Source organism: Hylaeus anthracinus, unplaced genomic scaffold (assembly GCF_026225885.1).
Source record: "Hylaeus anthracinus isolate JK02 unplaced genomic scaffold, UHH_iyHylAnth1.0_haploid 12001, whole genome shotgun sequence".
In the NCBI taxonomy this organism is placed as follows: domain Eukaryota; kingdom Metazoa; phylum Arthropoda; class Insecta; order Hymenoptera; family Colletidae; genus Hylaeus; species Hylaeus anthracinus.
In genome coordinates, this window is record NW_026534348.1 from 17,108,700 (window position 1) to 17,136,273 (window position 27,574).

The 27,574-nt window shown below is 34.5% G+C and overlaps 1 protein-coding gene and 1 long non-coding RNA gene across 2 annotated transcripts in view; both read right to left on the bottom strand.

Annotated features, from left to right (window-relative positions):
• Nucleotides 1-27,574, bottom strand: part of LOC128890627 (semaphorin-1A-like) — a 79,289-nt gene that overhangs the window by 46,860 nt on the left and 4,855 nt on the right. The window lies entirely within an intron of this gene.
• Nucleotides 14,927-22,705, bottom strand: LOC128891324 (uncharacterized). The gene is made up of 3 exons (XR_008460808.1): nt 21,459-22,705; nt 15,363-15,938; nt 14,927-15,274 (listed from the first exon to the last, which is right to left on the bottom strand). It is a non-coding gene; the product is annotated as an uncharacterized LOC128891324 (long non-coding RNA).

The window sequence follows — 27,574 nt, forward strand, 5'->3', positions numbered from 1 at the left end:
CGCCAATACATCGGGGACGAATGTACACGGGATCGCGGGGACCTCGGAAATCTTTCGGAGCCATTCGACAAAACTTTCTAGCATGACGTTCAAAGATGCATGAATGTCATCCCTAAGAGATGTTTCCGTAGAATCATTCTTGCGGTGGCGGTGCGAACAATTTCACTCGGCCAAAGTTGTCCGCACAAGTACTTTTTCAATTTACCAGAGTAGTTCAATTTACCGCTTCTCGAAAACAGATTGAATCCAACGAATTTCTCGAAAACAAAATGTTATATTAAATATAACCAATGTCTACATAGATGTAGTTCTAATAAATAATCAAACAATCACTTTTAAACTACTCAGGGGAATAACAATCTCCACATGTGAAACCAAAGCAATTTTACAGGCCATAAAATACGTAAAAACAACAGTGTATAATCAGTTTGTAACTTTTTCTGATTTAAATGATGTACTATTAGTATTGGAAGACCTTGATATATCAACAAAATGATGGTGATATATGTCCATATGTTTATGGACTGGCTATACATATGTATATTGGTTTAGAAAAGCTCTAAGCTCAAACAGATTGATTTCCCAGATTCTTTTGCTCATTGAAAAAACCAAAACGTATCATAGATTCTTTAACAAGTGTTCTTACTTCATACAACTATTGGAGATTCATTGTACCAAAGAAGATTGGACAATGCTATACTCTATTGCAGAAGATTCTCTACTGACAGGCAGTTCTTCAATTTTAATCCCTCCTCTATAAAAGACAATTTGAAGCATTTCAATATATTTCAACTTCTAAATTTTTCAAGCAAACTAATCTATTTAAAAAATTGTAATTCATAGCCAAGTAGCTTTCACTGGGTAGCTAATAACTCTATAAATTGGTCGATACGAGTATAAATAATTATTCCGTCCGATGCAAAGGAACAATTACGGAAGGTAAGTTTGAGACATACTCGCGAAGCTAGGTTATTTTTGAGAGACGTGCTAATATTGCCGAAAATATCAATTTTTAATCACAGTCGTCGATGAGACCTTCAAAATTTCGTTCGTTTTCGTAAAAAAAAGAAATAGTACGAAATATACTACATATTAAGATAATAAATGTTTGAACGGTCCCGTCAAACTCACCATATACAAAAAGTCATATGACAACACACATGATAGCGTAGGTTCCGTGACAACAGGTGAGGTTAAGAGGCCACGTGGAGAGAGAGGGAGAGAGAGAGAGAGAGAGAATAATTGTTTAGGTTAAGGTATTAAAGAGTAAATAATTAATACAAGGAATATCAACAATTGTGTAGATTCAGGTCAGTAAATATTAATTATATTTATATTAAGTTATAATTTTATATTATAATTATATTAAGTTATATATTATAAGTTATATTAAATTACAGTTGTAAAAACTACATCGGCACGTGTTGATATTCATTCTACCCGACTAAAAGAAAAATTAAAGTCGCGGAGCGCGAGTCTTACAAATGTGAGAGTTGGTTTTGGTATGCGTGTGAAGAAAAAAGGTTCAATCAAGGTAATCAAATTAAAAAAGCCTGTGCGTGGCATTAATGATGTTTTAATATTCTAATCTATTATTAAATATATTAATCACAAAAAAGTCTCCAAATTTGTTCCACCTTTTCACAACAAATACATTAAGTATTTGTTTCAACTTGTGAATACCGATGTGTAAATATTAGTAAAAAATGAAAACAATTATTTTTGAGTAACAGAAACAATTATTGATTTAATACATAACAGTTAGAAGAGTCAAAAGCAAACGAATCAATTCACAAATGTTACAAACGACAATAAAATTAAATGAACAGTAGTCGTGTCTAGTATTCCTACTGTACCCGAATGTGGTGTCGTTTTAAGTAGTTAGTTATACAAAGTGCAATGCGCTTTGTTTGATTATACGTGTTCCAACGAAATGTTAGGTATATAGATACATGGTATTACTGTCGTATTTGGGGAGTAGTATTAGAAATACCGGGGTGGCAGAGAACGTGCAACTATTCGGCCGAGGAAGTGTGAAATAGTTACTAGCTCAAGTTTCATTTGTCCCACGAATTCCTTAGAACTATTTCAGTCGTTTGAATTAGCATTAAATTCTACCCCTCGTCACTAAAGTGTTTCCAACTAATTATTAGATAATAAAATTTCTACTGGAATAACGAAATTGATTATGTAAATCTTCTTAGAGAAACTCTGTTTTAGCAGATGATCAGTGATAAGAATCACATAAACTATAACTCCGTTTTGCTGCTTTTCGAATGTATTAAAATTATTTAAAATGTCTTTATTGTTTCGAAAATTTCGTAGCCTTATGAAACAGGATTTCTATAGCGATATCAATTCGAGGGCAAGTAAATTTGATTGTATACTGTTATAAAACGAGATCACTTACCATAGATACAAAATGTACAAGTAAATATCAGATATTTTGATAAATGTTAACTAATATACATAATTATACATAAAATAATAAAATATAATATGTATATTTAATGTATTTACGATTTTATACACACTCCTTTGTGTATGAAATTGCGTTATATAAATTACAAGTAATTCGTCAAATCTAGTGACATTGTCGAGTGCAACGGTTAAAAAAGCTATCTTCAACTAATTATACTTTCAGCTGTTACGAGCACTCAACTTTTTTTTTTAATTCTTTTTTCGTTGATTCTTAATCGATTCAACCAAGTTTTTTTAAATTACCAAAAGATGTCACTTGGTTGATCTTTTAATTTTTCGTTTACGTAACATTTCATTTTAATATTACAAATAATGATCAACAAATGGTATATGCTCTTCACTGAGTTGACACTACGAATGAACAAACAATGCTAACGCAGTCGACGTAAATAAACTAGAAAATGTAGCCGCCCATGAAAGTTGCTTTGCAAACAGCTGTTCGATCGCAATCTAGAAAATGGCGGGGCCAAATTCAATTCTTCCCCCATCTCTCGGTGAATTTACTTTTTCAGTCATGTTGCTCGAATATACTCGTCAATTTTCCAAACCACAAACGTTCAATAACTACACAGGGATCGACGTGATCGAAAACAATTGTTTTCAGAAATTCAAAACAAGAACATTCACTGGAATCAAGTTTCCATACTGATTCTATATTTTTTATCGAATTTTATACTTATCATAAGTTTCACTGGAATTTTATTAATGTATTAAAGGAATGTAATAATTATGGAATTGGTAGTAACAACAAACTTTGTCGCAAAATTTTCATTTAAAAATAGAAGATAGATTTAACTAAACACTGATACAGTGAGCAGCAATTGCGATCGAGGAATTTTATCGACCGTTTTATGCTCGTTATAATCACGTTCAACTGTAACTAAAAAAAAAAAAGAAACTATTAATTTTCGGAGCTACGTTCATGAGAAAATTTTTGTTTCTATGCATGAGTTTTGCTAACCAATTACTTTATATTCATACTTTTCAAACAGCCTGTGTACTAAACTGGTCTCGGAGGATCTATGCTTCGAAAACATCAGCATATTTATGACCACGGTGCTACTTACTTTAATAAGCCGTGGTGAGGAGCAGGGTGCCGCATGATCACGAAAACACTTTCATCGTGGCAGGGGTGAACCCAAGCAGCGAGGAGCGGGGAAAAAGTATAGAAACCCCTAGATATTCCGCGAGTTTAGTGATAAAAGAAAAAAACAAAGCTTACGCCTTAGGCACGGTGTAAGAAAGATAGGAGGACCATTGAGCTCTATCCTAACTGGAGTGTGAACTCCTGTAGAAAGAAGTAGAGGCGACGGAGGTCCGAAAGAAATGCAAAATGGGTGGTTCCGGTATTATTCTATAGCAAATTTATTTGTAGAGAGGGAACAAACGTACGCCGTAACATAACTAAAGCATTACATAGCTGTAATAATTCTATTTTCAGATTCTTTTCCGCATAAAATTGAACAAATATAATATAAATTGAATTGTGACAAATAATAAAATTTAGCTCTATACCAAATTGTATATATTTGTATGATCTAAATTATGGTATTTAAATTGTGTATACTATTTCATTATTATGTCATCATTATTAATGTTTTTATCGTTTGACAGTGGGTGTAGAATGTATTCGTACACCGATCAATTTCCAAAAAAATCATTGTGTAAAATTGTAGTTTTTTAACTTCTTTTCTTATAATCAATAATATTTTAAGATAGATATAGACTAAACAACATTTACTAGTTAATATAATTTTTGAAAGTAACAGAAAAAATGCGAAAAGTATAGAAGCAATAGTATTTGTAGGATTCTTATGACGAACCACTTACAGTAGAGTTTGTAACGTAAACACATTAGTTTATTGCTCCGTACGAATTAGAAAACATCAAATTTTTCCAGGAAAGTACTTTTAAAAATGGCTCTAATAGAGGAATTGAAGTAGATCCCACTTCGAATAACTAATAATTTAGTTAATTTAACGCTTAGAAGAGTTGCAATAATTATAATATCAAAAAGGAAATCCCACGAAGGAAGTATTACTTGTAAAATTATATAATGTAAATTTCTTTTTTTTTAATGAAGTTTAAAAAATTAAACAGTTGTACGAATACTTATTGCTTCGATATTTCTATCGATTAATTTTTTGTTTCTCCTTAATTTCGCGACTTACATAAATAGCTATTTTTTTTTTGTAATCTATTTATTCTAGAAATTTCCGAAAATATGTAGAATGTCATTGCTTATACAAAATAAGTTAATAAATTACAATTTTACATAGTTTTTTTGGAAATTGATCAGTGTACGAATACTTTCTACATCCACTGTATACATAAATAAAAAGAAAATAAAGTTCAAATCTGTACGAATATTTTTTTTACTCATCAAATAATTCCTAGTGCCGCAAAAAGCAAACAAAGAAGAGTCTGTTCTCCCTCCAAATTGGAGAAAAATACAAAAACAGAGTAAAATTCGAATTTTTGTACCTTTACTCAATTGTTCCTAACTCCGGTATTTATCCATAGATTTTCTTGAACAAACGCTTGTTTTCTTCGTAAAAGTGCGATCTATACGTAGACAATAAGAAAGTGGACATAATTTGACAATTTCTATTTTTCCATGGCGATGGAAGAAATGTTCGTGTTCTATTTTAGCCGAAAAAATCAAAGTTTCTCATATATATTGGCTCGTAACACTTAAACTATTGAACCGATTGGAAAATAATGTTAACAGCAATTGTTGGAAATTCGATTACCTTTAAAATAGCGTCTTGCGCGACACAATCGGACGTTTCTAACTCGAGATATGGCCTAAAATGTAAAGGTATGTCAGAAAAAAATCGAAAAAAAATTCAAAAATTCAAAAATAAAAAAAACCTATACATAGAAAAATTTTTTCCTGCGATTTTCGAATTTAGTCGGTCAAAATACATAAGAAAAAAATGGTGGCATTGAATGTACATTTTGACTGTAAACATAATCGACTCTTTTATGATTTGGAGTTAATCAACCCTTTTTCGGTGGGCGGCATGCGTGATAAGCGAAAAGGTTGCCGAAACGTTTCGCAACGATGGCGAAAACTTTCCAGTGGTGGATTGGAGCTCTTTCCTCCGAGCCAACTATCTTTTAGCCATTCGTCTCGTCCCGGTGACAAAGCACGGTCGGAAGAAGTTTGTCAAATTCACCAGTTTCGAGCGACGATGACTTTTCTCGGCCACCCTTCTCGCTGGCGTACCCTTCCGTCGCGACATACGGCAGCGAGTTCGCCAGAAAAAGTGATGCGGCGGCTCGAAATCGGCTAGAGGGAAGTTTAATCGAGGGAACATCGTTGATCCACGAGTTCTCGACGCTTGCACGCCTTTTTGGTAGATAAGTTCGAATACCTCGGATTCCTTTGAAAACGTAGTAGACTTTATACAGGGTATCCCAAAAAGATTGTAACACCTTGAAAGAGGTGGTTCGGGAGGTGATTTGAAACAACTTTTTACTTAGTGAAAATGTTTTCCGAGGCTTTGTGTAGAAGATATTAACAGATAATCCCGAGCAATCAGAGGGCGAGCCTAGCGCGTAGCCTATGCTACTGTGGGGATGAATGGGAATTAATATGATTTAACATCCACGATTATATTCAACAAGCGAGATTGTTTTATTCTTGACACATAAATGTACGTTATCGGAAAACCCGAGCCGTACGTCCTATACGTGTTCGCTCACGGCCGTGACTCCTACTGACTACTCGTTACTGACTGCCGACTGCTGTGTCCTGCCGGAATTCATACCTGTTCAGGACACGGACAGCGAGTCCGGGAAAAACCCAAGTTTGCACATTTGGTCGCCAAATCTGCGAACGGTCCTCGGCAGGCTCGAACGCCTGGGACCTACCTAACACAGTAATACAAAGGAAAAACGAAATTAGAAAGCGGAGGACTGGTAGTGATGAAGTTGCTACACTACTGCGGCTGTCTATCGCGTAGCCTATGCTACTGTGGCTGTCTGGCGCGTAGCCTATGCTACTGCGGCCGCGCCACCAGCATCCTCGCGCTCTGATTGGTCGGGGTTTTTTGTTAATATCTTCCTAACGAAGGCTCGGGCAACATTTTTGCTAAGGAAAAAGTTGTTTCAAATCATCTCCAGAACCACCCCTTTCAAGGATCTCCAACATTTTTGGGACACCCTGTAGTTTTGATAGCTGCACGGAACGATTCCTGGAAACGTAGATGGGGATTCCTGACTAAATTGTGGCGAATGGCAATTTAGCTGGGGGTAGGTTCTTCAATCGCGGTGGTAAACCTCCAGCGTTCAATCTGCGAATGAGATTAGTGCAACGACGGGGAAACTTGCGGTTTCTAGGTCTAATGAGGTGTTTTGCACCTTTTCGTGTACGCTACCTGATGTAAGTTTTGTTCTCAGGGAGTGGTACTTATAATGACAATACCTATAACAAATTACTTTTAACATTGTATCGTTAACAGTTCTGTGTAAAAGTCTGAGGTCACCATGTGAAGCTTCCATTACATTTATTAAAACTTATGTTAATGAAATAAATATGATGCATGTTTGTTATTAGGCTTTATATATAGTAGTATACTACATATATATACAGGGTGTCTACGTATAAGTTCGGACATACGCAGGGTGTTAATTCTACAATAAATTTCCTTAAAAAATTACTCTAACTTAGACATTTTCATTGTGTCGTTTTATTCCAGAGTATTTTCACTTTTAACTTTTTTTTTTGTGTTTTGACTTGACATTCTTTAAACGGCCAGAACTCCATCAAATTACAGTGCAAACTCAAGACTAAGTATACCATTCGAAATAGTGTTAAATTTCCCATCTCCTTGATGCAAAACCAAAATTTATTACGTAGACTTAACAAGCGAATAAAATAATTTTTGGAAAAAAAATATAACCGACTTCGAAAAAAATATTAAAACTGCACTAAACGGTATGAAATAATTTCTAGTTGCTTAAAAGTATGAAATAATTTCTATTTCATTTATATTAAATTATATTGAATAGTATATTAAATTTCTATTTCCTTTATATTAAATTATGTTAAATAACCTTTTCGTAGTCGGCGCAAAATTAAAAATTACTTACATTCAAAATGACCAAACTTGGATTAACTTTTTGTCGGATGAACAGAACATGCGCTCTTAAATTATTGCTATCATTATATCTACTTTAGACAGAAAACAGGGTAATTTTTCTTTCTTTTTGTGTGCAAAAAATTGCACATGCAAAATCCGTTTCGATTGGATTCCAATAATACTCAAATATTTACGTAATATTAATTATATCCTAAATTTAATATAGTACTCTGATTTTTAAAAGTAGTAGTGTTCAATGATTTTTTATAGTCTTCGTTTGATAAACTACTGGCCTTTGAAAGATTTCGCCTGTAAAGGGAACCATTTGCCAGTGAATCTGGCATCCCTTGGTCCCTTTTCAAGCACTGACAGGATGGTCTTTAAGTGGGCTCTGACTAAAAAGCGGTTCAGCTATTCATCGTATGCAAAGGTAGATCAATTACACGCATTCCTATGCAAGAGCATAAAACACTGATAATGTTTATCATCTACTTGCGTGTTTGGGTACTGTCATACGCAATAATGCATTTTTAAGTGGCCTAAAATAATTGTTCAAGTATTATAATTAGTATCATAACATTCTAGTTCTAACATATTAGTATTATGCATTCTATATGTACGTGAATAAATATAATTATTGACAAGAAAAAAGCGAAACTATAGCTTGCAAATATTATAATAGAATTGTAATTACGAAAGCACACTCACGGTCAGGAATAATTAAAAAATAATCTGTACTCTAATATACCGATTGCAGGACGTTTGAGGATTATTCTGCGCATCTGTGATAAGACTCAATGAATGTGCGTAGCATATTCCGCTTAGGGATGCAAATGGGTTAAACAGACGTGAAACGTTACGGATTTCCGAATTGGCAGCGTAACCTCGGTCTAAGTTTCATCCGGGGAGAGCTGTGGTCCATGGGGCGTTGGATTATCTCGTTCAATTAAAACTAAGGCTACATTAGCTGCTTCCAAACTGCCTGGCCAAACATTATCAGCGTGTCTTGCTAATAACAATGATAGAAAAATTTCGAGCTAACATAGGTCTGTAAATCGCCTTAACCGCTGCTGTGAGATTATGGTCGCAATGATAAGGCCGATGTTTAACTGAAAATGGTTTTCTTTATATTAGAAGCTTCATACTGTTGGAAATTGAAATGTTAGGTTCCATTTTGGACCTAACGTTTCAATTTCAAAGATCTCTTCAGATGTTTTAATTTATATCAAAGACAGACACTAGTCGGACCTACCTAAGTCGGACCTAAACCTCGGACAACATTTTCGCTAAGGAAAAAGTTGTTTCGAATCACCCTCCTGAACCACCCCTTTCAAGGTGTTACAACATTTTTGGGACAGCGTGTATATTAAAAACAAAAAGTGTCTAAAATTTGTTCCATCCATTTGCAATTGGTTTCTTTTTTTTTTTATTAATAAATTGGTTACCGCACTGAACTCACGTTCCGCTAAATATGACGAAGGAAATGCAATTAAGAACTTTTGAATTACAGCCCACATTGGCCATCAGCGCCCCTCTGAAACGCTGCAGGACCCATTAGGGGGTGGTGGCGCCCACTTTGGGAATCACTGGTGTAGAAGAACCGACGATGTAGGCGGAGATAGTAATCGTCATTTTGAAAAAGAGGCAATGAAAGAAAAAAAGGGAGAACCGAAAGTCTCTAACGCGGCAGAAAGTAAAGGGCCATGTCGGTGAGACACTACTAACGCAACGACAAAAGTTTTTTATTTAACACTTTTTGGAAGTGAAAATTGTACTGACGTATTTGTGGTATTCTTCTGATTAAAATGACACCAAACACCGTATAATTTAGTGCATATTTGCGGATTTTACGGGCTAAAGGAAACAAATGATTAGCATTTTTAAAATAAACAAATATGCACTAAATTATGTAATGCTTGGTGTCATTTTAATCAGAAGAATACCACAAATACGGTGGTATAATTTTCACTTCTAAAAAATCAAAAATAAAAAACTTTTGTCATTCCATTAAGGGTATCTCAATCGTATGGCATGGTCCTCTTTTAGAGCCCAACTATTTATCTACAGCCGTTCCTCAATTTTGGTCTCCTTTGGCACGATTCGTTTGCTGGATAAAGGTGGAATCAAATTTTCAGCATCATGGTATGCCAGGGGGTCAGAGAGGCAAGGCGAATTTTGTGGCGGGGAATTACGGTAGAGATCGGTTTAGCGAGTTACGGAGAATTTACTGTAAAAACTATCGAGGCCAACGAGGTTGATGAGTTTAGAGATATAACCAATTATAATTGTATTCTTTGTCATATATACTATGAATATAAATTTGACTCATCAAAGCGATCATTATGCAAATGGTATAAACGAACAATTTATGTGTTTGTAGAAATTTTATTCTTTGAATAATTGTTTCATTATTAGTTTCTTTGAAAACTGTAATATCATCGTATATAGTTTCGAATTGAATATGCGTGAAACTGAAAGGCATAGAAATAGTGAGCATCATTCTGAATATACCTATTAGTAGATAGACTTAACACATTCACGACTGGCAGGTGTTTTATGTTTCTAATACCGAGTACTGACGAAAATAATAAAATTCTGAAACTGGGCATATGTATGTTGTAAATATGTAATGTATAAAATAAAAAGATTTTCATAATTTGGAATAGAAACCAGGAATAGAATTTGAAGTGACGTGAATTCATGTCATCGGTTGCGAATGTATTAATGTACTATTTATTTTTTACAAACAGAAGAATTTGGCATAAATTATCCAGAAGTCACTCCTAATTATTGTGTAAACATATGTTCTCTTTTAGTTTCACGTTTTGAATTTTACTAAACAAGCAAGATTTTTTTAAATATCCTATTTAAATGTGTTATAAGCGCATCATCGATCCACGTTTAATCGAGAGAGAGTCAATGAATATCTCACATGTATTTCTCTAGAAAAGACTGAATTAACTGAATTAAAAGAATTAGACACAAAAGTGATAGGTAGCCGATCTTCAGAGAGTAATAGGGGTCGACGCTGCATGGCCTGATGTAGACCTTTTAATCATAATAGCCAATTAAGCATCGATGAACGCGTATTTGTTTTACACGTTTTCAAAGAGAAACAGAATAATTTCCTCGATTGTGGCGTAAATGCGTCGATTTTTTACCGCGATTAAAGCATACAACAGGAATCGCTTAAAACGCTTTTAGATTGTCGAATGAGTTTTACGAAGCGATGAAATTCTTTCCATATTTGCCCGTTCAAAGCTCTTTTGTAATTTCTGCGTAATAATATATGATAGGATGAGCTATATGAGCTATAAAACTCTGGATATTAGTTCGACCCCCCTCTGTGAATTATTTTTCACTCTTATGTTACAATTATTGGTTGGGTAATTAGTTTATCTGTGGTATTTATCTCACTTTTTGGTGTCGTGGTATTATTCCTTTTTTAACAAGAATTCATGACTTCAATTGTGATACATTTATGCATTTATAATAACGAACCTAATGTAATAAATACATGTCAAATATGACCAAAAGGTATGTACATTGATACAAAACGAAAGAACAATATTATTATTATTATTATTATTATTATTATTATTATTATTATTATTATTATTATTATTATTATTATTAGACTGCGGATGTTTATGCAAATTCATATTTTTATATCCACAGATAAAGAACAGAAACTTAAGTTAAAGTATGTTTTGTCTTTTAAATATCGTAACGTGTATTTTATTTTTTATATTTTACATACTTGTGCATTTATTCACATTCCTGTATGTTTCTGCATATTTGTATTAGTCATAAATGCAGAATTATTGTTTTAATTCTCGAATATATTCAACATACATTATGTATATTTTTTTTAATGTGTTCCATATCATTGAATGTTATAAATGCATAAAATCCGCAGTCTAGTCATGAATATTAAAAAGAAAATAATGACGAGCAAAACTGAAACATATAATCGTGCATTTCGACTCCCAGTTTTGGAATTTCTTTCTGTATAAAATATTTCCTGTATTTTACTATTTCATATGGATTTAATAATGGTAATAATTATGTCTCTATAGATAAAAATAGAAGGGTATTAAGCGCAATTTCTCTTTCTCTGTAGCTCTAAGTTCCATTCTATGTTCCAATCAATCCAGTGCCTCTATTGACTTTTTTCTTTTCAATAAATCTGTGGAAACTAGACTTACAACTAGAATTTATCTATACTAATTTATGTGACCTTCTATCCTCGAAACCAGCATCACTATTATCAACTTTCAATTTTGGCTACTTTTGTAGTAAATATTAAGAAAACGGAACAATATTCACCGTGACCAAGCGCATAGCGGTTCACACCCTCTTTCCATGCTTTCAATTCACCCTCGCAATAGTCTTGTCCAATTGAATCTTCCCGTCGCAATTAAAGGTACAATTCTCATCAGAAATCAATCGTGTCCCGAATAAACTGGACCCCGATTTTCCGTGCTATTTCCTTCTTTATGTTTTCTTCTACAGAAACGTCCCGGACCTCTCATAAGCTGGCAGGACCAAATCAGCAGAATCATATCGGACTTAGTGGAATATTTCGTACTTAATTTGTACTAATTTGTACCACCAACAATAATTTTGTACCTGGTGCCGTTTTCAAGAAAATTGTAGCCCTGCTAGTTTAACGTTAAGCTAGCGGCTAAAAATGTTTAAAATTAATATAAATGAAAAAATCAAAGCGGATATATTTAATACTGAATTTGTACTAATTTTTACTACCAAAAAAATTTTGTACCTGTTACCGTTTTCAAGAAAATCGTAATATTAATATTAAGCTAGCAGCGTCCCGATTTTTTCGTAAACGGTAACAGGTACAACATTTCTTTTGGTAGTACAAATTAGTACAAATTCAACACTAAATGTATCCACTTTTGTTTTTTCATTTTTATTAATTTTGACGTGTGGTTCTGCTAGCTTAATATTAAGCTAGGAGCGTCACGTTTTTTTCAAAAAAGGCACAAGGTACAAAATTATTGTTGGTGGTACAAATTAGTACAAAATTAGTACTAAATATTCCACTAAGTCCGATACGATTCTGCTGATTTGGTCCTGCCAGCTTAAGAGAGGTACGTTCCGGTTACCCAGCGCCGGTTGAAATTTTATATCAGAACGAATCGGGAACTTTACACAGAAAACGAACGGCATTCGATAAGTATGCCTTCTGTAACGCCCTCGGTTTCCGCACGAGTAACGATCAATAAATAACCAAGTTCCAGCTATTGTGCATGCACTAGTATACCAACAGTGTCTTTATTTTGCTTTCTCCCCTTTGCTCTGGCCGGCCCTGTACAGCTGGAATAGCTTTATCCTGGTATAAACTAGGAAAGTAAATTTCGGGAAATTCTTCAGCTGAGACGGAGATAACTGGAAACTACGTCGTTCGTTGCCGTTAGTTTTACACTTCTTCAACGAGCCATATTTCCATAAGTTAGGGCGTATTCATGCGGCTCTCCTGTTTCGGGCCCGTGTATCCAGCGCACTTACGCGATTGAAACTTTATAATCCCGTATCGATCCTGGTTACTCGATTCCCATTCCCCATTGCCACCGGTCCCTCGGATTATCAATAATTAGCGAGGGCCATCTACCACTTGATCCATCGGTCTTAATGACGATTAAAAATCGACAAACGCGTATTTAAGGGGTCTCTCAAGCGTAACGCTTTAATAACTAGGTGCTATTTGGGAATACTTTTAAAGAAAACTGTAGAACATATCAATTTCAAACCACGTTCGAGTATTAATACTATTAATACATATTTAACGTATATTTTCAAATTTTTTCAAGTAAAAATATTTGTTACATTTCAAGTTGTAGTGCAGAGGCATCGGAGTGCCTTAAAATGATTTGTCCTCATGACAGACTTGATTACAGGCATTGCCATTATCCAAATGAAACAGATTAAAGAGACTCTCAATCTGTATGGGTGTGGTTATTGTCTGAACTAGAATAAACAGAAAAATATTGAAGAATGACAAAATGGTTGCTTTTAAAAAAAGTAGCTGACAAATTTCAACATTGTTCAATGATGTATATTAGATTTTTGATCAAACGGCGCCATTATGAGAAAGTTTCAAGAAGAAATAATCAGATAAATGTTTATAAAAAAAAACTGTCCAATATAAAGAACAAATCCTACGTACGTCTTTGGACAATGTATTGGACAATTTTCAGTCAATTTGTCATCTCAAAAAGTCAAAATTAGTCATAGTCATACAGTTTAATATTTTATTCAAAGGTTTTCATTCGGTTGGCATAGCTATGAACTGATGCAAAGAAATTTATGAACAAGTAGTTAACACCGTTGTAATTAAAATTGACGAATTGTGTGGTGCAGTGAATTTTGATCTTTTATAACGTAAAGTCGTTTCTTTTTCTTTTTTTTTTAAAATGTGTTATAAGTAAGTATTATAAATTGTGTCATACTAGACAGAAGAAATGTTATTCAATGTTTTATACTAATTTTACAAGCAATGGGATTGTGTTTTGTGCCGCTAGAGTTTTATGTTTTCTTTAAAGTGTGTGCATTAAAGAGTTAGCAGCAATGAGTGGGTCAACATTAATTGTAAACTCTATTCTTTGCTTCTGAAATAATATAATTCGAATGTACCTTGCAGCATTTCTCCATTTCTGCTGTTGACGTGTTTGTTACGTGTCCTTGCTTTGATTTATACTTCCCTTTAAATGTCATTTATTCCATTGTAGCATTTGCTGGGAATTAATTACGCCTCAGGAAATATCTTGAAATGTCGAGAAAGTAGCTTCCCGGGAGAAGTAAAACAGCGCGATTACGGCAAGGAAACATTCATTGTGTGTTTGTGACATCGGATATTTTTATCAGAAATGGGAAAATTTTTTTTTTCTTAATGATAGATGACGAAGAAAACCTACATATATCAATTAAATTGTTACGTTTATTCGAGTGCCTGAGAATATTTATATTTGTTCGACGTCAAGTATTTAATTTTATAATTCTCATTCTAATTTTTATTTAACGAACAACAGATGAACAGTTGTGTATTTTGTACTCGTTTTTTTGATATCTTTATCTACCCTGAAAAATTTACCTAACTGTAATTCTTATGATTTCAATGCACGTGTAATAACTAACATTCAACATTATGTTTATAGTTAGTAATTACGTTAAAGTTAACATACAAAATACCACGATACATATTTGTCTATGTACTTTTCAATCGTCTAAATAATATTTAATCCTAGCAGAAAATGTTAAGAATATTTGCCTGGCAGTGAACGTGTTAACGTAACAAAATGGCAAATAAATATTTCTATTTATTATAGGGTTATAAATGATTGAATGTAAAGGCACAGAATTAATTTTTACATGTAATACATCTACATTGTAAATAACACATTGTACATTATATTTATAAATAATACATTAAATATTTCCAACACCGAATATTTCACGGGCAGCAGCAAGTAGGTAGGTGTAATACACCACCCTGGAAAAGTAGGTTAGAGTCGAATAGGGGCGGGTTGAGTGCTTGCTTTGTAAGTGTCAACATTGAAGAGATTGAGATTTTTTCATAATTAGATGCTAAGTGACGTTGCCAATAACCCTAAAAAAGGCCAATGCGTCAGCAGTTTCCTTGTGATTGAAAAGCCCGGTCGTACCTGGTTCGACGTTTGTTACTAAGGATGGGATCAAATTTATTATGTAGAAATCTCAAATTTATTATTTCGAAATCAAGTTAAATTCTCGAGTTAAATTCGAACTTACAAGATATTTGATCGCATCACTGGTTATCGTCAAGCGTATTTTCTTTCGAAAAGGACCAGCGATGATTGTCTAACCATCACACTGAATTATACAGGGTGTTCCAAAAATGTTGTAACACATTGAAAGAGGTTGTTCGGGAGGTAATTTGAAACATTTTCCTCAGCGAAAATGTTGTCCGCGGCTTCTTTAAGGAGATATTAACAGAAAATCCCGACAAATTAGAGCGCGAGTATGCCAGTGGAGCGTCGCCTATACTACTGCGACCGTCTAGCGCATAGCCTACACTACTGTGGCCGTCTAGTGCGTAGCCTACACTACTGCGGCCGTCTAGTGCGTTGCCTACACTACTGCTGGCGCTCCGCCTGCGTACTAGCGCTCCGATTGGTCGAGGTTTTCTGATATTATCTCCTCAACGAAGCCTCGGACAACATTTTCGCTAAGGAAAAAGTTATTTCGAATCACCCTCCGAACCACCCCTTTCAAGAACTTCCAACATTCTTGGGATACCCTGTATATGGCGTTGACGCTACCGCGTATCTTTTACTTGTGAACCGGCTATTGCAACCTAACCTGAAACTAATGATGATTGATTACTCCTTTTCGTCCTTCACTTTTTCATGTACTTGACGTAATTCTTTTACTTTTTTGATATATATTGTATTCAGTGAATTCTACTGCAGGCGTAGTCGTGATTTCCCCTCCAACACTGAGATTTAAACATTCAACATAACAACAAAATTTATACGTATTTTTAATATGTCAAGTAATTTATATACATTGTACTTTTATTAAAATCTCACACAAATGCTTTATTTCCGACTAGGATAAATTTCAACCGAGTAAAAATATTTATATAAATTAATATTGCATAAGTTTATTCTGTAACGTATCTTTAATTATCATGGCAAATAATGTTCTCTTTATTTTATGTGTTTGCATGGAATTGTTCGGTGAATTGTTCGCTTCGTTCGTTTCAGTGATTTTAAAATACTCCAATTAGGTATTTAACATTGTGATGATTCTCATACATTTCTAAGTAAATAATACAATATTTTTAAATCTATTGTATAATATATATAGTTTAATTATTATTAGCAAGACGATTCGTTATTATTAAGAACGGGAGAAATATGTCCCAAGATATCCAACATCTATTTTAAAAATTTGTATTGCAAATACTTTTTTTCTTATTAAAATACTTCCGAAGTAAATGAAATAAATATAAAATAATGTTCACCTATAGATAACCGTTTTATGCTACGAAAGTTAGTTTTAGAGAAAATAAAAACAATGTCAGAAAACATATTAGGTTTGTTCTTTTTTAATTAGACTCGATTGAAGAAACAACACGGTCCATTCACGGTCGATATTTTGAGTCGTTATAAATTCTGGAATTTGCATTACTTTCATCCAAAATGGCGTCTCCAGCTTACAAGATCAAATAAATAATTGCACGGCGTCGTTTGCTCTGCGCGGGACGCTTCACAGACCTGCTAGTTTATCCGAACCAAAAACGGGATTTCGAATTATTACAGTAGAATAAATTTGGGGGAGCCTTACTGTTTGTGATTTTCTAAAAATCCTTTGGATAGGAAAATAGCATCCGTTTGAAAAAACCCGAATTTTTTCGCTGTTTTTTTTCGCATCAATGATCGTAAGAAAAATATGTAAATTAATTTTTAACAAAAATTGCTTCGCGATGGCTCCGCAAATTGAATTTCCTTTCAACTGGCAGAGGATTCATGAGAATCGGTTAATCCGTTGAAGCTGTAAAGCCCCCCGCGCTTTAAAAAGTACTGTTTCGAAAAAAAACAGCTACCTGTTTCTCAGCCGGCGCTGTAACTTTGAAAATACCTTAGATACCAAAATATCCTTTTACCTACGTGTTCTAAACACTTTAAGAATGCAAATTATGTTAAAAAAGAAATCTAATTTTTTCATCGACATAAACGGTAACCTCTCCTTACGTCTTAAAATCTCATTCCTCCCAGGACTCCTCCTTCAAATGGACGGTTGTATCCAGTCGATGTGACAACTTTATGCAAATTCCGCGCTACAAAAGCTTTCGCGACCTCACTTATCACCGGGTTGGAAGCTATAGCTCAGATATCAGGAACAACGTACTTTATGCAAATTGTACAAAAATTAACATGAAGTATAGCATGGAGTCCCAGTAATTAAACGGCCGAATAAAGAAATCGTCATACGAAGAGGAAACCTACATAAAAATTATTCTCTCCTGACGGATATAAGAAATGGTCATTTCCGAGCATCGTTCGTTATAAATTAACCTAACTACCAGCGAGCTGCCAATGTTGCGACTATTCACATATCATAACTGGTCATTTCACGGGTTATTACGTCCGGAACGCTCTCCACGCTTGTTCGAGCGGGAACACGTTCGGGGAACAACCCGGCTCCTGGCTGCCAATGCTCCAAAAACCAGCTGCCTTCTCTTTCCACACTCGCTCTACAATGGACAAAACAGCGATTCTAGCTGATTGTTACTTCGTAAATATTGCTTCTAACACTTTGCCTTTCTATACATGTGTACAGTTAGAATTGCCATCGAGTTTTAACCTTTCGAGCGACATAAAACACTAAACGGAAGGCCAACAATAGTTTATAACATGCTCGCAAAGCTAGGCTGTTTTTGAGTTTATGCTGATATTGCCGTCACTATCAATCTAGTTGCGACCGTCGACGAGGTCTTTAGAATTTCGTGTGGTTCCGATCCTCAGCAGCTGTCCGTGTCGTAAACTTGGAAAAACCCATGAGTGGCAGTGGCCTTTCCGCAAGACACCAGGTAACCACCCACTCTTGCCTCCAGGACCGCTGGTGAAGACGTACCTACGAGGGTGGTGTAGGGCTCTAGGTACCCTGATTGGGCCTTGTTTCTAAACCAAGTACCAATCAGGGTGCATATTGAAAATGTAGGAGTGACAAGTGAAAGTAGCAGAGATACACCGTGGTATAGTCGCTGGAAGGGATCTTGTGAGGTCGTAAACCGAAACAGTAGTTATTGCTTTATTGGTCCAGGTAACTAATCCGTAGGACAATAGGGGTGTCGCGGCTCTAAAGTATACATGTCCACGTTACACCCCGGGGCCCCAAGACTTGATGTTTGCTCCGCGATTTTTTTCCAAATTGGAAAACTATTGACGATGATTGGTTAACTAAGTTCCTACCTACCACAGTATTTTCAATAAGTCGGCCAACAGAATTATGTGTGAACATACATAAGAAGAAAAAAGTTATTGAAATATGACATCCTAATTCTGATACCATACGGCCCTGAACGAAAAGTCTAGTTCTGTCCTTGTCTAAAAAGGTGTCAGATTACTAATTGCGGCCGACTTTAGTTGTAAAGATCGATGTCCAACCGATTTTACAACCTCACAAGATCCCTTCCAGCGACTACATCTTCAATTGTCTCCCAAAAGAGAAGAGCAGATTCTCACGAACCACCACTGATTCAACTAACTTGTAGAAACCTTCTGCATTTACTAAGTTTTAACAAATAACTTTAACTTTATTTAAGAACTTGTAGAAACCTTCTGCATTTACCAAGTTCTTAAATAAAGTTAAAGTTATTTGTTAAAACTGTCAAACACTCATTGCAGTTCTGCTACCTTAATAGTTTAATTAATTCGATTGTCATTAACGTTCACATCCGAAGTGAGCATACCAGAAAGACATTCTTTCAAATACAACCAGCCATTTTGCTCACGCCGTAACACTGATCAAAAATAAAAAATTTAGGTTTTTAGAATCGATTAATTTCGGTTTTATATGAACCTCGAGTATTTTTTAACTTTCTACCGATATTTGTACCCAACCCAGACCCGTAATGCTCTGTAAGTCTCAAAATATCATTCCTTCTCGGTCTTCTACTTCAAATAAAAGATTATGTCTGGCTTATATGACAACTTATGGAAATTCACAAAATGTTAGCCTGGTGTAGAGGTTTTCCCGTGAATTTTACATCTTTGAGGAAGAAATGGTAAGTTTTACTACCTCAGTCTCTTTTTATGCGTTTCACAGAGCATATTTTTTGGGAATATACAGCTTCTGTCCACTCTGGAATAGTTTTGTGATCATTGTTGTCAAAGATAAGTACATATTTCAATCTATTTTGTTTCATTATCCTTCTCACAGACTCGTAGTAACAACAATTTTATCTTCATTATATGTTAGAATAAGGTACTTTAAATTTGATTTTGGCGCCAATCATAATTAGAACTAATGTATGGTACGTGAGAGCAATACCATACAGGATGTAGTATGTAAGTGTGGTTGATGTCTGTGAGACTAACAAGTATCGTTTGATATCAGTATGAGAGAATGTAGAGAGCACTTGTATTAAGTTTATTATTTTCTTTATTGTATTACTTTTACTTTAATTATTCAAAACCAAATATAATAATGAATATCTTTTAATATAAAGTTGAAGTAAGGTTTATTCAAACCCATTCTAAAATCCAACAATTAAACTATGCTATCAATTCAGTCAAACCGCGCTCCAATCCAACAGTTGGGACATAAATGCTATACGATTCAAGAAAAAGGCTTTGACGCTGATACGCTTTAACAATGGATAGTAACAGCAAAAATTCATTGCATGCAACGAAACAGTTTAATTGTTGCCTGAGAAATTTCTTGGACGTGTTATTTCAAGAAATTAGGACACAAAGAGGACATCTAGATCATGCGATTTGACACTGCTTATTTTTTCTTAGGGGTTACTTAATCTGATAAAACAGGTTCCAAGTTATGAATTCTACTACGTTGGCTAGTTATCCGTGGAATTACTAATTCAATTGCACTACATAACATTTCAGATATGGTTGATATTTGATAGACGTTCAGAATAAGTATCTAATATTCATTGACATTTGTCATGTTTATAAAATGCTTACAACGTTTCAAATGCCAAATATTTATAATGATGATAGATTTTTTAACGTTTGGATAGGATAAGCTAGCTAATTGAAAATACAAATTATTTTGTCTGCAATATTCATTAACCTCTTTGAATATCTACTAAAAAAGAAGGTTCAGAAAACTTAAAAAGTTATATCATTACTGAGATATTGTTTTGACATTCTAAGCTTTTAATAGACACTACCTGTATACAGGGTGTCTACGTATAAGTCTGGACATACGCAGGGTGTCAATTCTGCAACAAATTTCCAACAAAAAATTACTCTTAGACATTTTCTTTGTGTCGCCTTATTCTCGAGTCTTTTCACTTTTAACTTTTTTTCTGTGTTTTCGGCTTGACACTCTTTAAACGGCCATAACTCCACTAAATTACAGTGCAAACTTAAAACTAAGTATACCATTCGAAAGAGCGTTAAATTTTCCATCTCCCTGATGCAAGATCAAAATTTATTACGTAGGTTTAATAAGTGAAAAATTAGGTAAAACTTTACATTGTGAGAATTTTACAAAATTTGACTTTTTCTCTATCCGTTTTTCGATTTTAAATACATAGTTGTTTGGCGGGCACTCCTTGAGAAAAGCTTCCTCGAAATCTCAGCTTTTGAATGGTATTGTAAAAAAAAATTCTACCGTGGTATTTTAGGGAGAAAATGACGTTCGAATGCAGAAAAGCGGACGTTTTAAGATGAAAATCGACATTTTTCAACAAAAATTGACTTGTTACTTTAAAATTAGCTTGACATCGGGTTTGATGTATCTTTTGGTGACGCTCCCGAGTCTCCTCAATTAAGAAAAAAACTGGTTTGGAAAAAATCTGAAAACACAGAAAAAAAGTTAAAAGTGAAAAGACTCGAGAATAAGGCGACACAAAGAAAATGTCTAAGAGTAATTTTTTGTTGGAAATTTGTTGTAGAATTGGCACCTTGCGTGTGTCCGGACTTATACGTAGACACCCTGTATAGCAAAATTGCTTGGAATGCAAAGGATTAGTAATTTAAAATGAAAAGTCAATAACTTATTAACTGTCTCTAATGAGTATGATTTTTTATCAGTTAGATTGGCTGTTCCGTCCACTGTGAGCCGTGGTTTCGGAATTTATTTAGTTCCCCGCGAACCCTTTTATCTGTGGCCGCTATCCATCTACGTTTTTACCTAGTCCCCCAGCGAGCGTCGACATTTTTTCTTCCCTCGTGCCGAGCGTCATCTGGAGAGGGCAACTCCGAAGGGAACGCCGCGCCGGGTAGATGAGCGGGCAGGATGAGGTAGACGTCGGTGGAGGTGGACGTAGGTTGTTCGTGGAATCGGTGGGATAGTCCGGACCTGCGATTTGGCAGCGATCCACTGGCGGCTCTCCGAGCTGGACCGTGGCCAACTCTCCTCGCCCGGATAGGGATTTCGGTTCGATGTGCGGCGACAATATTCTACGTTTATACCAGAACCAGCGTATCCCCCATCGCCCTCCGTCGCGGTGCCACCCCAAACCCTCGCCTGACCACTGTTCGATCCTGCGGGTCGACGGTGCGCAGCCATTGTGTCCCGTACTCGAAGCTGCTGGTTCATTTCGCTGTTCCATAGGCAGCTGAAGCGACTTATTGAGTGACGAATTACAGTTGCGGACAAAAGATTAAGGCGGAAAGGGGGAAACAAAATGAAAGAAGTTGCTCGTTTTGTATGGAAAACATGAATACGGGATGCTTCTCTTGGAATTAAGGGAGTGAGCGTTTGTGCAAATATTTACTGGAAAAATGGTGTTCTGGTATTGCACGTGTTAGATACAATACACAGGAAGAACATAAATTAGTTTTGTATTCTTGAGAACAAGCTAATTGATTAATTTGTTTAATTGATTTATTAGTTTGTTCGAGATCATTATTTTCTATCGCTTCTGTGCGTTTTTCAAGCATTCAATCTGTTCATTTTTTACATTCATTCTCAGTAATATGGGACCAAGTCATTTTTCTATTGTAAAGTTTAAAGCAAACCAGCAACAATTTATGACCTGAAGAACAACATTAGAAATGAAATTGATGAAATAAACGAGCAAATATGCCAAAATGTTATCGAAAATTTTGATTTTCGAATTGATGTCTGTAAACGTGGTCGTGGTGGTCATTTGACAGATATCGTTTTTCACACATAATTGTCATAGATAATACCCGATAATTAAATAAAAAACTAATAAAATTAAAAAAAGTATCTATTTTATTTAAAAAAAACTTCCTATAAACCCTGTACTTTAGTAGTCATCAACTTTATATTATTTTTTTCTTCTACAATCATTGTAATTATCAAGCAGACTTCTTTTTAAAATTATTTAATCGTTAACAATGCTTCTACCGCAATATTTATGGACAATCGTAACAGAGAATTAATTTTATTGTCAAAATTTTGTTTGTGCCTCTTCCCACTTATAACAAATATGTAGTTGTACATATAATGTGTACATGATGACTTAGTGTTAAAAAAACATCTTACTATCAAGCAGAGAAGGAATGTTCAATTTTCACACGATACTGTAGCGCAAAATATTACGGAATGCCCCGTGAAGATAGAACAAGCTTTTCGGCAAGCTGCGTTACGACGAATATCGAAGCAACAATTTTTAATCGAATTCCTATCCTCTCGAATTCGTTTCAATTAAATGTTGCGAGCGTTTCAATGAACAGTTTAACGGGTACTCCGCTTACAGCTGAATCATCGCAAAACAAATTCAGTGACGTTGAACGATCCATCCGCTGCAGTAACCCTTGACCCCTTCCGAGAACTTTGAAAATTCATTGATGAAAAAGTTTGTTTATGACACGGGATATCCACACGAGTGGCTATCAAAAATGAAAGTTGCGCACGTCCTCGACGCTTATCCGTTTCGACGGGTCCTTCGTTCGCGCGTTAACATTCTACGATACAACCTAACAGTCTCTGTAATGGGTGCAGCCAATATTTGACAATAACGGTCGTACGACCAACTACGCCTATTGTGTGCTTGTACGCTGGATTAGTTTAATCGGTCGATAGGCAAATTGATCGAATAACGAATGGAGTGGCTATGCGCTTAAACGATCAAATATTTCAGTTTTTTTTTTTTTAAATAACTTCGGTTAGAATAGAGCGCAACTGTCGAAATTGTACAGAACGATTCGCGAATGAATATAATCTACATCTACATATAGATTATATGTATACTATATATATATATATTGTGTATACTATCTGTATATAAAAAAATAACGCGAATATTACAAGTGTTCATAATTGTTGATAATAAGGTTCTAAAGTTTCTATTCTAAACATCTTTAGTATTTTAATGTGTGTGCCTTACAGTATATATCTTCCCCTTTAATATGATTGCAATCAATTGATGACAGATTAGACTAAAATGGATGTTATTAGTCCAGGTGATCGAAACACTGGGGAAACGACTAGTCATTAACACCAACCTAATAACAACACAGAATTTAATATTCTTCATTTCTTGAACAAATTCGAAATCAGGAAAACGATCACATAAACCCTCCTTAATTTCACGTGGTCTATATGGACACAGACCAATAAAGAGCGATTGATTTGGCATGATGTATAACCCGAAACACCGACGAATCGTTATTTGCGCTACGCAGCAGAAAAATAGAATTGAAGAATCGACGAAGCCCAGGAACGTCTACGGGCACAGTATCTCCTCGAATGATAATGTAATAAGTAGCGGTGATAAGAAAACTAGTTCGTTTGGACGGAAGCCGTGGAGACGAAAATCGGTTGGTCAGCAATGTAAAATTGCTGAGTAGAAACAAAGAGGGGAAAGAGCATAGAAGCGTAATGGATATTGGATGGAGTTTGTGGGTAAAAAGAAAAAAAGGAAAGAAAGAAAGGGGGAATCAAATCCATTCGCTCGTCACCTTATCGTTAAGTCATAATTGCGCTGCGGTGATCGTTTATACGTTCTGCCGAGGTAGCGTTAAAACGGTCAGGATTGCAATAAAACAGTCAGGGGGAAGAATTACGCAGGAGGCGTTGATACATAGCGAGATAGATCAGAGAGATCAAGTTCAATGGATTTCTGGTAAGCCCCGTAAGGAATATCGGAGGCATCTTATCTGGGACGATATTTGTAACCGAGATTTCGATCCTTGCCAATTCGAGTTGCACTTTCAAGAGCTACTGCTGGCTGCAACTACTCCTTATTGGTTCAGAAATGAGTCAGCTAATTGTCTTGCATAAGGTCTCCTCCAATTGTTGAGTATAAAACTGTTTCTAAGTAGTATCAGCTTGGTATTCATGTAATTGACAATAAAATACACCATCAAAATTTAACCCTTTCCACTCCTAAGGGCACTGTACTGCCCATCCACTTGAAGACATTCTACTCCTACTGCCAGTATCACTGTCCACAATTTATTATTAAGTTTGAATAAGGGATTGGTGTCTAAAATTAGTTACAAGATCAATATTCTTAAGCAATAGCGTTAAAAAATGCGTTAGTTTTCCATTACCTGTCTCAAACAATTTCATATAAATAATCAAATGAAGGACAACATTTCCATGAAATTATTATGATTTGTGTGCGATTATGTTCGGTCAATAAATATGTAAAACTCTAAAAAAAGACGTATAATTTAAAAAACTGCAAAGAGTTTTTCGTGGTCATTCCATAACTCAAAAATCTAAAAAAATGGTCTTCGAGTTGTGTACCTGTATATAGCACAATTGCTTGAAGTGCAAAGGGTTAATATTCTCGTCGTTATAAGAATTTAGTGGACATTCAAAGTGGGACATATTGCACAGACTTTATGTAAAAACAGTTTGCAAATAGTATTAGTTAATTACTCACGTGGTTGATAATAAAATAACACTACTAATATCGAATGTTCTAGAAGCAATTTGAATGCGAAGTATTAGGTAAACTTGAAAATAATGTGGTTTTTTTTACATGAAATTCAAACAAATTTTAAATAAATTTCTATTTTTAATCAATTATCTAAACAGCTTCGTTACCAACAACCTTTTGCCATCTAGTGTGCATTCAATGCCAGATCGATAAAAATCAATAAACTGATGAGTGGTAAACAAGTATTTAAAATTGTAAACTTCCCAGTCCATCCAATATAAATATGTACAAGTTCCTACTAAAATTACAGAAATCAGAATACACCTATAAAAATATAACAATTACACATTCATAGTAGTTACTATTACACGAACCTTATGTCAAAAGATTTGCAAATAGTATTGACAAGGTATTTATATTATAAACGATAAAATAATACTAACAAAATTTAACATTCTAGTCATGCTAAGTATTCAGTGGATACTTAAAGTAGTTTGATGAACAACACAATTTACATGTGACATCCAGGCTAAAATGTCTTGTCAAAAGCGTAGAAATTACAATACAATTATGAAGATATAATAGTTTTGACGTTCTAAGCTTTTAGTAGACATTAAAAATAGATGATGTGCATTGCATACGCTGACAAAGCGACTTGCATGTATCATTAGCTAGCTCTCCACGTAGTTGATCATACATATATAACAACATTATCAACAAATATTCCAGTTGTGTTAGGTATTTAGTTATCACTCAAAGTGTCTGATGTATATTTCACACATCACCTGACAAAACATGTTCTATGTTATAGAACCTGTTGTATTGACTAATTACACATGAAATTAATAACGCATATATCAGTATGTCTGTTAACATTTTAGACATAGTAATAAATTGGTAGATATTCAAAGTGACTAATGTATATTGTTATCATAGGAAAATTAGTTTCTATAAGTACAACTGGCTTGTTGATCTTAGTTAGACATTGAAAGATCCATCATTTTATCGGACTTCGAAAAGGAGAAGGTTACTCAATTCGACATGTATCTGTTTTTTATACTTTAGCAATCTAGACATTGCAAACATTTGGTAAAGGGTTGAAGAGACTGATTATTGGTTACCTTGTGAAACAAATTATTCTGTACGTAACATTAACTAATTTTACCCGTGGAGTACATGACACAATATATCACATACAACATTCTAGACATTGCAGTCATTTGATAGAAATTGAAAGTAGCTAATAAATATTACGCACTTAATCTGATAAAACAGGTTCCAAGTTATGAAGTCTACTACGTTGGATAGTTATCCGTGGAATTACTAATTCAATTGCACTACATAACATTTCAGATATGGTTAGTATTTGATAGACGTTCAGAATAAGTATCTAATATTCATTGACATTTGTCATGTTTATAAAATGCTTACAACGTTTCAAATGCCAAATATTTATAATGATGATAGATTTTTTAACGTTTGGATAGAATAAGCTAGCTAATTGAAAATACAAATTATTTTGTCTGCAATATTCATTAACCTCTTTGAATATCTACTAAAAAAGAAGGTTTAGAAAACTCAAAAAGTTATATTATTACTAAGATATTGCGATTTTTAATCTTTTGGAAGTATCTACTAGTCAAGTTTTCATCTAAACTATTTCATTGCGAATGATTATACTCCTCAGTCGCTTTGAATATCTATTAAATATTTATCATACGGAGAAGAAGAAATAGAATGATAAATTTTAATAGTGTTATTCGATCTATATTGACAAGCATAGCTAGCTAATATTACGTACAACCTATTTTGCAGTTAAGTGTGTACACAATTTATCCTTCCGAAACAAACGAGTCTCATGTAATATCACCTAGCTACCCATAAGATACACAAACCAATGTTATTCTAAAAACTTAACATTTTAGACATTGTTAGCATTTGGGAGACATGCAAAGTAACTGATGAATATTCCATACATTATCCGATAAAACAAGCTTCATGTTATGGATCCTGTCGTAGTGGCTAGCTATCCATGAAATTAACAACACAATAGCACTATAACAATGTAACATTCTAGTTATGGTAAGTATTTGGTTGATATTCAAAGTGAGCCATGAATATTGGATACTTACACCCTGTATACTTATTTTGATTTTTGATTTTATAATAATAAAATAATAAAAAATAAACTTGAATACTAATGTTTATGATGGTTAATATAAATACAGGTAAAACATAAATAATTTTTGCAATGTTCACAACGAAGAAAGCCTTCTCAACACCCCAAGGAAGAAGAGAGTTTTGTAAGTAAACAATATTTTGGGCGAGATTCAAAATTCGGCAAGGTAAGGGAGACCCTTGAAATTATCAGCTTTGCAACTATTGATTTTTTTACTTCAGAACCGAAAATGCGAATTCAATGAAATTTGTACCGAATGTCTACCTT